Source organism: Octopus sinensis, linkage group LG21 (genome assembly GCF_006345805.1).
Source record: "Octopus sinensis linkage group LG21, ASM634580v1, whole genome shotgun sequence".
Taxonomy (NCBI): Eukaryota; Metazoa; Mollusca; class Cephalopoda; order Octopoda; family Octopodidae; genus Octopus; species Octopus sinensis.
Window position 1 is genome coordinate 15,340,721 of NC_043017.1, and position 15,294 is coordinate 15,356,014.

Sequence of the window (15,294 nt, forward strand, 5' to 3'; positions counted from 1 at the left end):
TGACAAACCACAAATATCATCAGAAAGCAAGAAATAAACACAACAAAAGGAAATGTCGAGCTAACTATGAACTGTAATTCTATCTCGATGGTCAGATTATGAGGAAGAGAAAGCAGCGAAGAATAAAGGATAAAGTTGGGTTGTTCTGAGATAATAATGTGATAAGATGTTGAAAACCGACCGTTTTCTGTTAGAACGAAACATCTGGATTCGTTCTGCAATAGAATCCGCTTTAATATATGAATTACAGAGAGTGAAATAAGAGTAGGATCGAGCGAAAGAATCACCATTGATGAAGGGTAGGTATTCCACAGTATGTTAATTATATCAGCTCAACAATATAATACGGGTGTAACGATGTATAGAAACGATTGTGATCGTCTTAAATAATCCATTTTCTGTCATTTATCTATATTATATATATAGAGAGAGAGGGGGAGGAGTTTATTCCTGCGCAGAAAAAACATAGAAATTGGGGGGGAGGGCATGTAACTGAATCGTTTTTAAATTTTGTAATAGATTTATTGAAATACCAAACCGCTTTAGACAATTCTTTCCTTATCAATGGAACAAACAAAATAAATAAAGGGTTTAGAACATTTTAAAGTTACAAGGTAAAAATCAGATAAATCCGTTTAAACGATCAAATGGTCAAATGTTCGGTGAAGATCATAACAAATCCACATTAGTGACAGTCTGTCATATTGAGTTTTTTTTATATAAAAATGGTGAGGAGAAAGAGAATAAGATGGCGAGAAAGAAAAAATGTTTTATGATAATTTCTGTCGTGGTGAGTGTAGTTCTTTTCTCAATTTTAGTCGAAGTGCACGGATCTTTTCCCCTTCTTCGCGTGTTTGAGTTCGAAAGCTTTATGATCTTCACCGAACGTTTACACTGATATTACTATTTACCCCTGTCGATAAAATGTCTGTGAACATTTGAATATTTGATGATTTAGACTTAAACTCTCCTAAAAGCTTTCTTTTTATTTATTTGCATCAGTGAAAAGCAAAAAATTGTCGAAACCGGTTTGGTATTTCAATAAATATATTACATTTAAAAGCGACTAATCGTTTTGAGATTCAGATACATTCAGGTACATTTTCAAACCCCAAAACGAATTCTCATATGTATGTATGTATGTATGTATGCAAGTATGTATGTATGTATGTATGCATGTATGTATGTATGTATGTATGTATGTATGTATGTATGTATGTATGTATGTATGCAAGTATGTATGTGTATAAGTAGAGTTTCAGGGACACTGCCAAACTTTAATGTGTACCAATAAACTTTACTCTACATCAGAGTATTGAGTGTTCCTTCAATTACCATTGACTGTTTTATGTGTAGTTGTAAATATTAAAGATTATACATTTATCTATGTATCTATATATATTTCATAAATATATATATATTTGTTTATTTATATGTTTATTTTATTTATTTATTTATATGATATATATATATATATATGCATCAGTTTATGAGTGTTTATAATATTTACATACGTATGCATGTATGCGTATATACTATATAAACATACATATACACATACATAACACACACACACACACACACACACACACACAACGATACACAGTCTCTCTCTCTCTCTCTCTCACACACACACACACATTGATTTGATTTTGTTGAGAAAATATTTCTATCCAGCAAGGCTTTTATTAAACCTGTACCAAAGTGACTTGCTGCAGAAAGTGTCTTGCATATTTTTCTTCTTTTCCAAGTAAATATATTTTTTGGTTCTCGTCTGGATATTCCTCTAAATTTCCCTTTGTTAAAACCACTTCCGATTCTCCTCCATTTTGTTACCTATTTCCGCTGCATAAAATCTAAGCAATCCAAACTATAGAATCGTTGTCTCTTTACTTTTGTTGTGCCGCCATGTTTCTGTGGTAAATTGAAACAAAATGGCAAAACGAAATAAAACTGAAAGAAGCGAGAGATGTGTGCAGTGTGAAAGGTTGCTCAAGTTCAACTACAAAATTAAAAGACTAGAATATGTTTGGAGATTCGTTTATTGTTGTTGTTTTATTATTATTATTATTATTATTATTATTATTATTATTATTATAATTTTATTATTATTATTATTATTATTATTATTATTATTATTATTATTATTATTATTATTATTATTGAAAGTATGAACAATACATTATAGATTTATTTTCTATATTTAATAAAGAATACAAAAATAATAAAAGAACAGAAGCAATCGATAAATAAAAAATTGTTTGTTTGTTTGTTGTTTTTTGGGGGTTTTTATTGCCCAATTATTTTTTAGATTGGCGAGGGAATGAAGGAGAGAATGTTCAGGTATGTTAACGATGTCGGAGACTTGTGGGTGGAATAGAAAGAGATATTCTTAGATTTGAGACTTGGCCAGGATTCCTAGAACAGTTTAATCCGTCAAAGCATGTGGACGGATGGGTGCGTATGTGTGTCTGTGCGCGTGTCTAAACGATATATACATAAGTACATACATACATACATACAAACATACACATATATATATGTATATGTATATATGTATGTATGTACGTATGTATATATTGTATATATACAGACATCTTCGCCAGACATCGACATGAAACTTCAACAATTCATGTCTGTAATGTAAGCCATATGCTACAAATGTGTCCCAGAGAGAAAGGCCACTGTACACAAGAGCAAAATCCCCAGAGAGAGGAAAATTCTGAGACGGCGTACAAAAGTTTCAAATCAAGTAAACAAACAAATTGAAAGCAGTGAAAAGTCCCGCCTGAAAATAAAACTGTTGGAAATTGAAAAATGTCTGCAACTCTCCCATGAAAAAGAAAGAGCAGACAAAGAAGCCTGGACTATAGACAACATAAAATCTAACCCCAGAGCTTTCTACAGGTATGCCAAAGAAACAGCTACGGTGCACTGTAGGATAGGGCCACTCCTTGAAAAGGCTCGCACACTCACAGGAAATCCAATGAGGGTAAGTGAAATACTAAATGAGCAATTCAAGAGTATTTTCACGCCACCCCTAGGGCATTTTCAAGTCAGCAATCCAACTGACTTCTTTAACACTGCAGATATAAAATCGGAGGCAGCGATGATTGATTACATCAATATAAAGGAAGACGATGTAATAAAGACGATGAAATGAAAACAAACTCAGCTACTGGCCCAGATGGATTCCCAGCAATCATTCTAAAAGTATGTAAGAGAGTCCTAGCAAGACCATTGCAGTTGCTCTTTCAGAGCTTCCTTGCAACTGGCAAACTTCCAAGAAAACTGAAGGAAGGTAAAATATGCCCTATTCATAAAGGAGGTAACAAAGCGGAGGCCAAGAACTACAGACCTATCTCTCTGACCTCACACATCAGCAAGGTCATGGAACGAATAGTCAGAAGGAAACTAATCACCTTCCTTGAAGAAAATGACTTGCTGCCGGACACCCAACATGGTTTCCGACCAGGAAGAAGCTGCTTAACTCAGCTCCTACAACACTATGACTTGGTGCTGAAACGACTGCTCAACCACTCAAATGTGGAAGTCATATATCTCGACTTTGCAAAGGCCTTTGATAAAGTCGATCATGGAATGCTATGTCACAAACTGCGGGATCTTGGCATAGTTGGAAAATTGGGAGAATGGCTTCATGAGCGGTGTTCCGCAAGGCACTATTTTGGGACCACTACTGTTCATAATGGCCCTCTCAGACATGCCCTCAGCCACGCAGAGAGCCACAATCACAAGTTATGCAGATGATACAAAAGTTTCACAGGCAATACAGAACCCTGAAGACATTAAGCACCTGCAATGTGAGCTGGACAAAATATATAAGTGGGCTGAAAAGAATAGCATGCAGCTCAATGCTGAAAAGTTTCAAGCTCTATGCTATCAGCACGCAAAACTAAATGCAATACCCAATAAATACACTGGACCTGGAGGTACTGCAATCCCAGAGGCACAATCAGTGCGTGACCTGGGTATTTACATGAGTGATGATGCAACCTTTCATGTGCATGTTGCTAAATTGGCAATGAAATGCAGGCGGCTGACCGGATGGATTCTTAGAACCTTCAGAACAAGAGACCAGGAAACCATGATGGTCCTTTGGAGGACACTTGTCCTAAGCCACTTTGACTATTGCTCTCAGCTATGGTCACCAACCAGTGTCAAGTTAATCACAGAACTTGAGGCGATCCAACGAAGCTACACGAAGAAGATAGCCTCTGTGTAGCATATAAGCTATTGGGAAAGACTCAAGAGATTGAGACTCTATTCATTAGAGCGTAGACGAGGAAGATATGCCATAATATACATCTGGAAGATCCTAGAAGGACCTGTCCCAAACTTTGGCATCGAGAGTTACACAAATGCCAGAACTGGGCGCCACTGCATAGTGCCAAGGACTCCAAATTTGCCATCAAGATGTAGGACAAGATAGCCTGGGCTTCCGAGGCCCACAGCTCTTCAATATCCTCCCGAAGAACCTAAGAGACATGCATGGGGTTGACGCAGATGTCTTTAAAATCTTGTCAGGTGTCCCAGATGAACCAACTTCGCGGCAGGAGGTGCAGATGAGGGCAACTGCATCGAACTCTCTCATGCACCAAATGGCAATTGCTAAAAAGCACTCGTGAAGTAAAATCATGTAGCAACACCAAATGGCGGTGCCCCAGCATGGCCACAGCTTGTGAGCTGAAACTAGATAAATAAAAAATATATACATAAATATATATTCATATATATGTTAGAAAATTTGGAGATGATGTACAGGTATTTTATATTAGAAGAAATGAGATGCTCAGAAATTCGGACGGTTTTAGACTTACAGATATTTATATACATCATATATATACATCATATATATACATCATATATATACATCATATATCATATATTAGCGCTTTCGTCCATTCTAGTGGAGTTTTCAAATTCAAATATATGTATATTTTATATATATATATATATATATATATAAAAGAGTAAAGACCCCCTTCGGTCATGAATGACCATGGGATTGCACCTAGAAAGTTACCCTCCTAGACACAAGTCCGGGCAAGGTTGTTTATGGAAGACCAGCAGTCGCCCATGCATACCGGCCTCCCCTCTCCACGCCACCAGTGTTATCCAAGGGAAAGACAAAGGTCGATACAGCTTGGCACCAGTGACGTCGCAACTCATTTCTACAGCTGAGTGAACTGCAGCAACGTGAAATAAAGTGCCTTGCTCAAGAACACAACACGCAGCCCGGTCCGGGATTCGAGCTCACAACCTCACGATCGTAAGCTCGACGCCCTAACCACTGAGCCATGCGCCTTCACATATATATATATTATATATATATATATATATATATTATACAGTCTGACATACACACACACATGCACATGCGGTGCCCCATCATGCCCTCAGCCACGCTTGGCTGAAACGCATAAAAAAATAAAAGTATACATGTATGTCTATATATAGGACACTTTTCGTGGAGAAGACGGGCTATAAACATTATGTCAAAAGTGCTTCCATATTGGAACTCGAAGATATCCAGGTTTACAACAGGAAGTAGCAAACGATGGATGAGATTAGGAGACAGACGTTATCCAGGAGAGAGATTCCTCCTGCTGTTGTCGCACTCTGCACAGCTGCCCTTGGGTTTGCAGATTCTGGCAAATATTGGAGTGTTTCCACCTGTCAGATATACTCTTCCCTTGCCAACAGAGTGAAGATGAGATGTAAGGTGACGTTCACCATACTTGTAGGTCTCTCCTAGGATCCCATCTTCACCAGAAGACTTACTGTTTTTGAGAAAGTAGATCGTCTGTTGGACTTCATCAAGTGCTGGAGGTATGTTAAGCTTTGTCAGGACAGGAAGATCTGGAACCTCTTCAAGAGCCGCGGAGTCCGTGGGGTTGACTCGATTGAAAAGTTCTTGAAAAGATTCGGTTCACCTTTGAAGTATCGCAGTTTTCTCTTTCAGTAATATGCCATTCGATGATCTCACCTTTCTGCATGGGGCCGAAGTTTCTCACAATCGAGTTGCAGAACTGCAAAACGTTGAATTTCTTTCGCCTTTCGAAGTTACCAATCGTTTTGAGCATCCTTGATGTCACGCTGTGTGGTGGCAGAAGCATTCTTCAATTTTTGGGTGCAGGAATGCAAAGCCCTGGTTGGCTAGAACAACATCGTGAGGTTTGTTCTTTTACAACAGGAACGGTTGTAGGACTTCGACCGATTCATCAAACCAGCCGAAGTTGCGTCACAAAGTTGTTCCAAGGGATTGGCACTGACATTGCAACTCATTTCTGCAGCTGAACTGGAACGACGTCAAATAAAGCGTCTTGCTCAAGAACATAACACTCAACCCGCTTCGCGAATCGAACGCTCTACCTCATGATTGTATACCCAACGCTCTAACCACTGAGTCATATGCCTTCATATATATATATATATATATATATATATATATATATATACATCTTATGTAATATGACGTGTGTGTGTGTATTACCATGGTTCTTTCTCCAGAACTTCCACCAAGGAAGACAAAAGTTTGGTCATACGATTGATATTTCATAACCCTTTTCATCTAAGGAATATTTGATTCCAAATTGGTTTGATTTGGCAGAAGTCACGTCTCGCATGAACACCATTAAGTTTCAGAAGCGAAATTCTTCATAGTAAGATATTCTGATGGAATGGAATCATTTATGTGGAATCGGCTGAGGATAGCAAAAAAGTCGCTTTTTGACAATTGTTGCAAATTAACAAATTAACACGTCAACAGTGAATATATATGCTACGTTATTACATATTATACATAGATATACGGGTGAATATATTATATATATATTATATATATATATATATATATATCGCTTAATATTAATCACAGGAACTTCCATATATTATTCACCCCACATACACATTCCCACACTTTCCATTCCATAACCACTCACTTCCTACTCTCCCACCCCACACCTACATAAATGACCAACACTAATGTGTCTCATTAGAACCAATCAAATTTTACCTTATTTAGTACAAGGCACATTTCACAACCAATGAAAAACACGTTTGTTTCCAACAGTGATTGCTCAGTGAAACTACATACATACACACCACGCTGTGTATATATATATATATTATATATAATATATATATATAATATATATATATATAGAGAGAGAGAGAGAGAGAGAGAGAGAGAGAGAGAGATAGCAGGAATATATATAGATAGATTTATACATATTGATAATATACAGGGTGGGGCAAAATGATCCGACACTTGTATGTTTAATAAAAGCGAAATAGAGAAAACAATGAAAAATAATACCATTTAATTTCAATTTGTTTTTAAAATTATCTCATTCAAATGTTTGTTATTATTGTCTACACTCTGTTGAAATGATCCTCGTCACTGAAAAGCACAATAGCAGCATGAGTGGACATGTTGTATTTCCAAACACAATATTCTACGATTCTCATGGTCTCCTTCGCTGAGTTCCTGTACCAACAGCATTTTGTATGGATGCATTTGCAGTTCCTTGTGAAGAATTCTTCTCAAACTTCTTCCTGAAAGTCCAAGAGCAGCGGCGTGTTCCCTTGCCGAACGTCATGGGAGCTGTTGAATTGAAGCTCTTGCTGTCGTCACATTTTGCGCAGTCCTGGCGGTCCGCGGCCGCTTGATGTTTGTCTCAATGCTGAATCATTAGCTCTGAAGTTGGTGACTCATAATAAAATCGTGTTTCGAGCAGGTACGGGATCATGTCCATCGAGTCTAAAGTGTACACCGAAAGCTCTTTGCGTTGCAGTTACCAATTCTTTGTTCTTGATAAACGTTTCCACAATGAAAGCGCGATGCTCGCCTGCCCAATCCATATGAGTAATCACAAACAGAATGAAACAAAATGGCATTATATGTACATTTTGAAAATAAAAACACTTTTTTCATTATCTATTCTATTCAGCGTTTATTAAACCTACAAATGTGTCAGGTCATTTTGCCCCACTCTGTATGTGTATATATATATATATATATATATATATGTGTGTGTGTGTGTGTGTGTTCATAAATATACATATATATATATACATATATACATATATATATATATACAAATACACAATTACACACACACACACACACTCACGCACACTCACTCACACACACACACTCACGCACACTCACTCACGCACACACACAAACATACATACACACACACACACAGACACACATGTATATATATATATATATATATATCATGCATTAATGCATGCAATATTTTTTATGTCAGAAACCAAGAAAGAGATGCTCAAGAGATAGAGAACAGTGAATTCCTATCTTTATTCACTGAAGTCGAATGTTATTCTTGCAGTCGTTAATGTTTTCGCGCCAATCAACCTTTCTACAAACAGTATTCCAATGCACACATGATTCTAACATGGAAACGGATCGATTGTTTACCATTAAATTTACGATGTTCCTGATTCCGGCCGAAGACATTCCACTTTCTGGAATTACTTCCCTTTACTTCCAAACCCCTTAGTGAAGAATCTGATATTCGAATGAAACTTCAGTTCAATCATTACCAAAGATTTAAAACCAAAAGCTGTCTCTGCGGTCGCTGGACGAGATAAAACACCAAGTCGCCCTAGAAGAGGACAAATTGAGAAATAAACCTTCAAGTATATCACGATGGTTTGATTTAGTATGGGGAGCAGTTATTCTGCTGATGCTTGTTCTGGATAGTTCTAGAAGCATGTTCTGATAGTTCTGGATGTCATTGATATACGATAAACTATATTCACTGTGCCACTTCGAGAATTTATTGGGTTTACATGTCCATATTACATGTAAGCGCACGTCTGTATGTGTATATATATATAATACAGTAAACACGAGTGGCGTTTAAAGTTCACAACAGCTGTTTTCGTAAAAAATTATTCAATGCAACCGTAAAAGATTACATTATAATATACAATCCACCATCATCAGATAAAATCTATCCTGTTTAAAATTATATCTGATGATTATTGCATATTATGATCTACTTACGACTACATTGAATAACTCTTTCTACTTTAGGTACAACGTGAAATTGGTCAGTCTAACTAACACGGTACGCAACTGGTATCTATTTTATCGACCACGAAAGGATGAAGGGTGACGTCGACCACGGTGGTATGACGACTACTTTTAATTATATTCAACCGAAACAGCAGTCGCAAATTTGGAAACACCGTTGGTGTTTATTTGTTTATACATAAACCACACCAAGGACACACTGGTGAGTTTGATCGGTTACAAATTGGATTTGGTATCCGCGTATCTATGGCATCCTGCCAGCACTTGTGCCTAGCCAATTGGGGCGTCATACATGCTGATGTGTCTTGATGTTAAGGAATCCGTATAACTAATTTAGATGTGTGTATGTGGTTTGTACCTGCGTAGGTAGTTATATGTGTATACTTATAATATGGATGCACACACTTGTGCCTGAGTACATATACATGTTATATATATCATATATGTGTGTATGTATATATATATTATATACATATGTATATTTACATACATATATATATATATACAAATACACAATTACACACACACACCACACACACACACTCACTCACACACTCACTCACACACACACACTCACGCACACTCACTCACGCACACACACAAACATACATACACACACACACACACAGACACACATGTATATATATATATATATATATCATGCATTAATGCATGCAATATTTTTTATGTCAGAAACCAAGAAAGAGATGCTCAAGAGATAGAGAACAGTGAATTCCTATCTTTATTCACTGAAGTCGAATGTTATTCTTGCAGTCGTTAATGTTTTCGCGCCAATCAACCTTTCTACAAACAGTATTCCAATGCACACATGATTCTAACATGGAAACGGATCGATTGTTTACCATTAAATTTACGATGTTCCTGATTCCGGCCGAAGACATTCCACTTTCTGGAATTACTTCCCTTTACTTCCAAACCCCTTAGTGAAGAATCTGATATTCGAATGAAACTTCAGTTCAATCATTACCAAAGATTTAAAACCAAAAGCTGTCTCTGCGGTCGCTGGACGAGATAAAACACCAAGTCGCCCTAGAAGAGGACAAATTGAGAAATAAACCTTCAAGTATATCACGATGGTTTGATTTAGTATGGGGAGCAGTTATTCTGCTGATGCTTGTTCTGGATAGTTCTAGAAGCATGTTCTGATAGTTCTGGATGTCATTGATATACGATAAACTATATTCACTGTGCCACTTCGAGAATTTATTGGTTTACATGTCCATATTACATGTAAGCGCACGTCTGTATGTGTATATATATATAATACAGTAAACACGAGTGGCGTTTAAAGTTCACAACAGCTGTTTTCGTAAAAAATTATTCAATGCAACCGTAAAAGATTACATTATAATATACAATCCACCATCATCAGATAAAATCTATCCTGTTTAAAATTATATCTGATGATTATTGCATATTATGATCTACTTACGACTACATTGAATAACTCTTTCTACTTTAGGTACAAGGCGTGAAATTTGTGGTTGGAAGGTCAGTCTATGCTACTAACAACTGTACGCAACTGGTATCTATTTTATCGACCACGAAAGGATGAAGGGTGACGTCGACCACGGTGGTATGACGACTACTTTTAATTATATTCAACCGAAACAGCAGTCGCAAATTTGGAAACACCGTTGGTGTTTATTTGTTTATACATAAACCACACCAAGGACACACTGGTGAGTTTGATCGGTTACAAATTGGATTTGGTATCCGCGTATCTATGGCATCCTGCCAGCACTTGTGCCTAGCCAATTTGGGGCGTCATACATGCTGATGTGTCTTGATTGTTAAGGAATCCGTATAACTAATTTAGATGTGTGTATGTGTTTGTACCTGCGTAGGTAGTTATATGTGTATACTTATAATATGGATGCACACACTTGTGCCTGAGTACATATACATGTTATATATATCATATATGTGTGTATGTATATATATATTTATATACATATGTATATTTACATACATATATATATATATGTGTGTGTGTGTGTGTGTATCTATGTAACTATGTATATGTATTTGTCTCTTTATATTCATATGTATATACAAAACTATATATACACGCATAAATGTGTTCACACACACACGTGTGTGTGTATGTACATGTGTGTGCGTCTGCACGAATGTATAATAACTATGCTTGTCACCAATTACCAGAGCCAAGAGTGAGACAATGTGGAACCATGGCATTAGTTGATCTCATGTTTTCATGTGACCCAATGGTTATGTGTGTGCACGTGAATACACATTCACGTGCTAACACATGAGTCTGACCATATCGACCCCATCCTCCTACATACATGTGTGTATGTGTATGTATGTATATATATGTACGTATGTGTGTGTGTGTATATATATATGTGTGTGTGTGTGTATATATATGTATGCAAGTGTGTATGTATGAATGGTATGACAAGTGTCAGTAATTCTTATATACAATCTATAATTGTGTATCTAAATAAATATTCTCTGACTCAGAGACCAGAGCGTTGACGCACCATGCGCAGACGCCCAGACACGCCCCCCCCCTCTACACACACACACGCACACATACACAGAGCTACCTTTTTATCAATCTATCATTTTATCGATTTCTCTGTCTTTCTGTCAACCTATCTGTTTGCCTATATATATGTATGTATACATCTGTGTCCATATATATAACGTGTGCATGTATGTATGTATGTATGTATGTATGTATGTATGTATGTATGTTGAAATTACCCATGCTGGTGGAATAATTCTTCGTCTGTAGTAGCTCTTCTCCCTGTTCTTCTTCATTGCAGGCAAACAATGGATTCCAAGCAGAGGCAATGTACCATTATTGCGTTTTCGACGATAAAGCAGGGTTGCAGTCTGTCTAACACCCGCAGACGGCTACAGGATTTTTGTTTCCGAGATAGCACTCCTATCAAAAGCAATGTGTACAGATGAATGTCACAAATCCCAGTGAGCGGACGAAGTGATTCCCGTGGACAGAGAAGCCACAATACATGAAGCGGACTGTGGTCAAAGGTACCAGAGAGGATGGTGGAAGACTTTCGGTATGATAGACGTCTTAGTCTATAAAAAAGCCCATAAATCTACTCCCCTTTCATGCACACATTTTCCATCACAGATACTAGTGTATATATACAGACATACATTTACATTCAGACTGTTGGTATTTTAATAAATTTGTTACAAAATTTAAAATTTTACAACTCGTTTTAAGACTTGGGTACATTTTCAACCCCAAAACCCACTCTCCTGTATTCTTTCATTTGTGAGAACACACTTCTTTTCCCATACATCTGTGTCAGAAAGAGAGAGAGAGAGAGAGAGAGAGAGAGGGGAGAGAGAGAGAGGGGGGAGAGGGAGAGAGTGTGTGTATGTGTGTTTGTATGCATGTATGTATGCATGCGGAGGTCATTTAGCTAACTCTCCATAAAAGAGTTGTTTTGGCATCCTTGAATCCTTCATCCTGACCAGATGACCACTCCATCTGAGCCTTTGCTTTAACACAAGAGCTTCTATACTTTCACACCGAGAGCCTTCCAATATTTCAAGATCACTGTGCGGTCCTTCCACTTAATGCCATAGATCCGTCTGATGGAAACGTTCCAGTTGTTTAAGGTGGTATCGATATGTGACCCACGTCTCGCAGGCATAGAGACGAGAAGGGAGCACACATGCCTTGTACACCTTTATCTTCGTCTTTCTGCATATGTCTCGCCGACTCCAGAGGCGCCTTTCTAGCCTTCCGAAAGCAACACTTGCTTTCCTAATTCTATATGGAATTTCATCATCCAAATTGCTATATCTATTAATAGTGCTTCCCAGGTAGAACAAACTGATCAACTACATCAAGTCGTTTACCATACAACATAGATATTTGGTACACTATACTGACTGCTTACCAGGGGCAGGTTGATGCATGACAACAGTTTTTTGAGATTGACTGTCAATCCTAAGGCAGTGCAAGCATCAGAGAATGCATTCAAAATTGTTGCATATCAACTGTTGTGTGCTCTACTAGCTCACAATCATCTGCATACAAAAGGTCTCTTATGATAGAGGTAAATACCTTTGTTTTTGCAGCAAGGCGCCTGGATATTAAATATGCTGTCAGAGGTTCGATAATGGACGTAAACACCGTATCTGCAGTTTCTGAATGCAATACAAAACACCATCGCAAAATATATGGAAAATAGGGTCGGTGCCAGAATATTCCCCTGTTTCACTCCATTTTGTATTGAACTGGGCTCCGACATTTTCCCTCTAACATTCGCCCTGCCATTCATGTTTTCATGAAAAGACCTAACCAAAGCAAGGAACTTTTCAGGACACCCAAGTTCCTGGAGGACTTTCCACAATGCTTTTCTATTGACGGTATCAAAGGCTTTTGTCAGATCGACAAAAACCTGATACAAATCCAGACCCTGTTCCACACACTTCTCCAAAAAACCAAAACATAAACTAAAAAAGAGGTATAAGGACTTGCTGAAGGCTTCCTTAAGAGATGCTTGCATCTCTCCTGACACATGGGAAGGCATAGCTATTGATCGTAGCTGGTGGAGAAGGATTGCGCACGAGGGGACAGCCACTTTTGAGAAATCTCGAGTTGCACATGAGAAAGTAAGTAGGGATGTCAGGAAGGGCATCGCTGTTACACTTCCAGACGGGAAGGATCTTCCTTTGATGCTGACATGCAATGTCTGTGCAAGACCCTGTCTCAGTAAAGCTGGACTCAAGAGTCATCTTCGTAGTCATAAAGCGAGACAAATGAGTGACAACCTGGCCACTGGTGGTGGTGTAACACACCATACTAATCATATCTGTCAGGCATGTGGAAGAGAGTGTAATTCGGTCGGAGGACTTAAACGACATGCAAAGGTACATGAAGCCCAGTTACAACTACAGCCGGCCATTACCGGTAAAGGTTTTAGTTGCCAATTCTGTACAAGACATTGTAGATCTTTAACTGGGCTAAAAAGTCACATTCGATCACAGCACCGGTAGCAGTTAAGCTTCATGCAATGGCCATACTCGATAACGAGAGGGCAGCCATAATGTATGCATGAACGTATATGTTCATTAGCATCCATAATGGAAAATATGTGCATGGAAGATGTGCCATATGTGCCAGTATGGCTTTACACACACACACACAGTCAGTTAGATAGATAGATAGATAGATAGATAGATAGATAGATAGATAGATAGATACATACATACATACATACATACATACATACATAGATAGATAGATAGATAGATAGATAGATAGATAGATAGATAGATAGATAGATAGATAGATAGATAGATAGATAGATAGATATAGATAGATAGACGTTAGTAGCAGTAGAATTAGCGAAAACCAGCAGATTCGCTTGCATAAAGTAGATTATTAATTTAATTTTAATCTGTGCATGGCAGCCATTTTGAAATATTACAATTTCGTGATTAAATCCATAAATGAGAGCTGAATATGTGAAACATAAAGCTTTTGAAACTGTTATTTTATGGTGTAATATATAGGTTCACCTGACTAAACCAGAAGGTATGCTCTGTGGTCTGAGCCACTGGTTACGAGGCTACAAACCCAAGAGTTTGCTTACGCCAAGATCGGTCAACCAAAGGTTTCTACTTTGATGACGTATACAGATACGTCATCAATTATGTGTTCAAACTAGATATTGTTTCATCTGTTTGGCTTCAGCCCCAAATTTACGAACCGTAACACTTTAATCATTGCTTCACTTTGTCCATAGTCTTTGATCACAGAGTAACTCACGGCAACAATTTACCTATCGGCTGAAGTGTGACTTCAGGAAACTGTTATTGCAAAAACTTTCCGTTTCTTGCTTTTGTGCCCCAGAAAGCATTTATTGGTTATCTCTTGATATCCAGTATCTTTTGGAATTATGTAGTTTAGAATGCCCTAATTTCGCTCCATTTCTGCTGAATACCGGTAATATCGTTTCGTACGTCCCCGGTCTCAGCACTGATCCATAACAGACGAACGTATTTCTGCATGTAGCTTCTTGAAGAAGATGGCCCTTGTGTGAGTTTGATTCGGAAGTCTGGTGTGTGGGAAGAACCAGCATGGTTGGGGTATTCGATGCTGAAACCTAAATGGTCAAACATGAACGTAAATGTTTCAATTCTTTTCTTTTAAAGGAGAGGCGAGA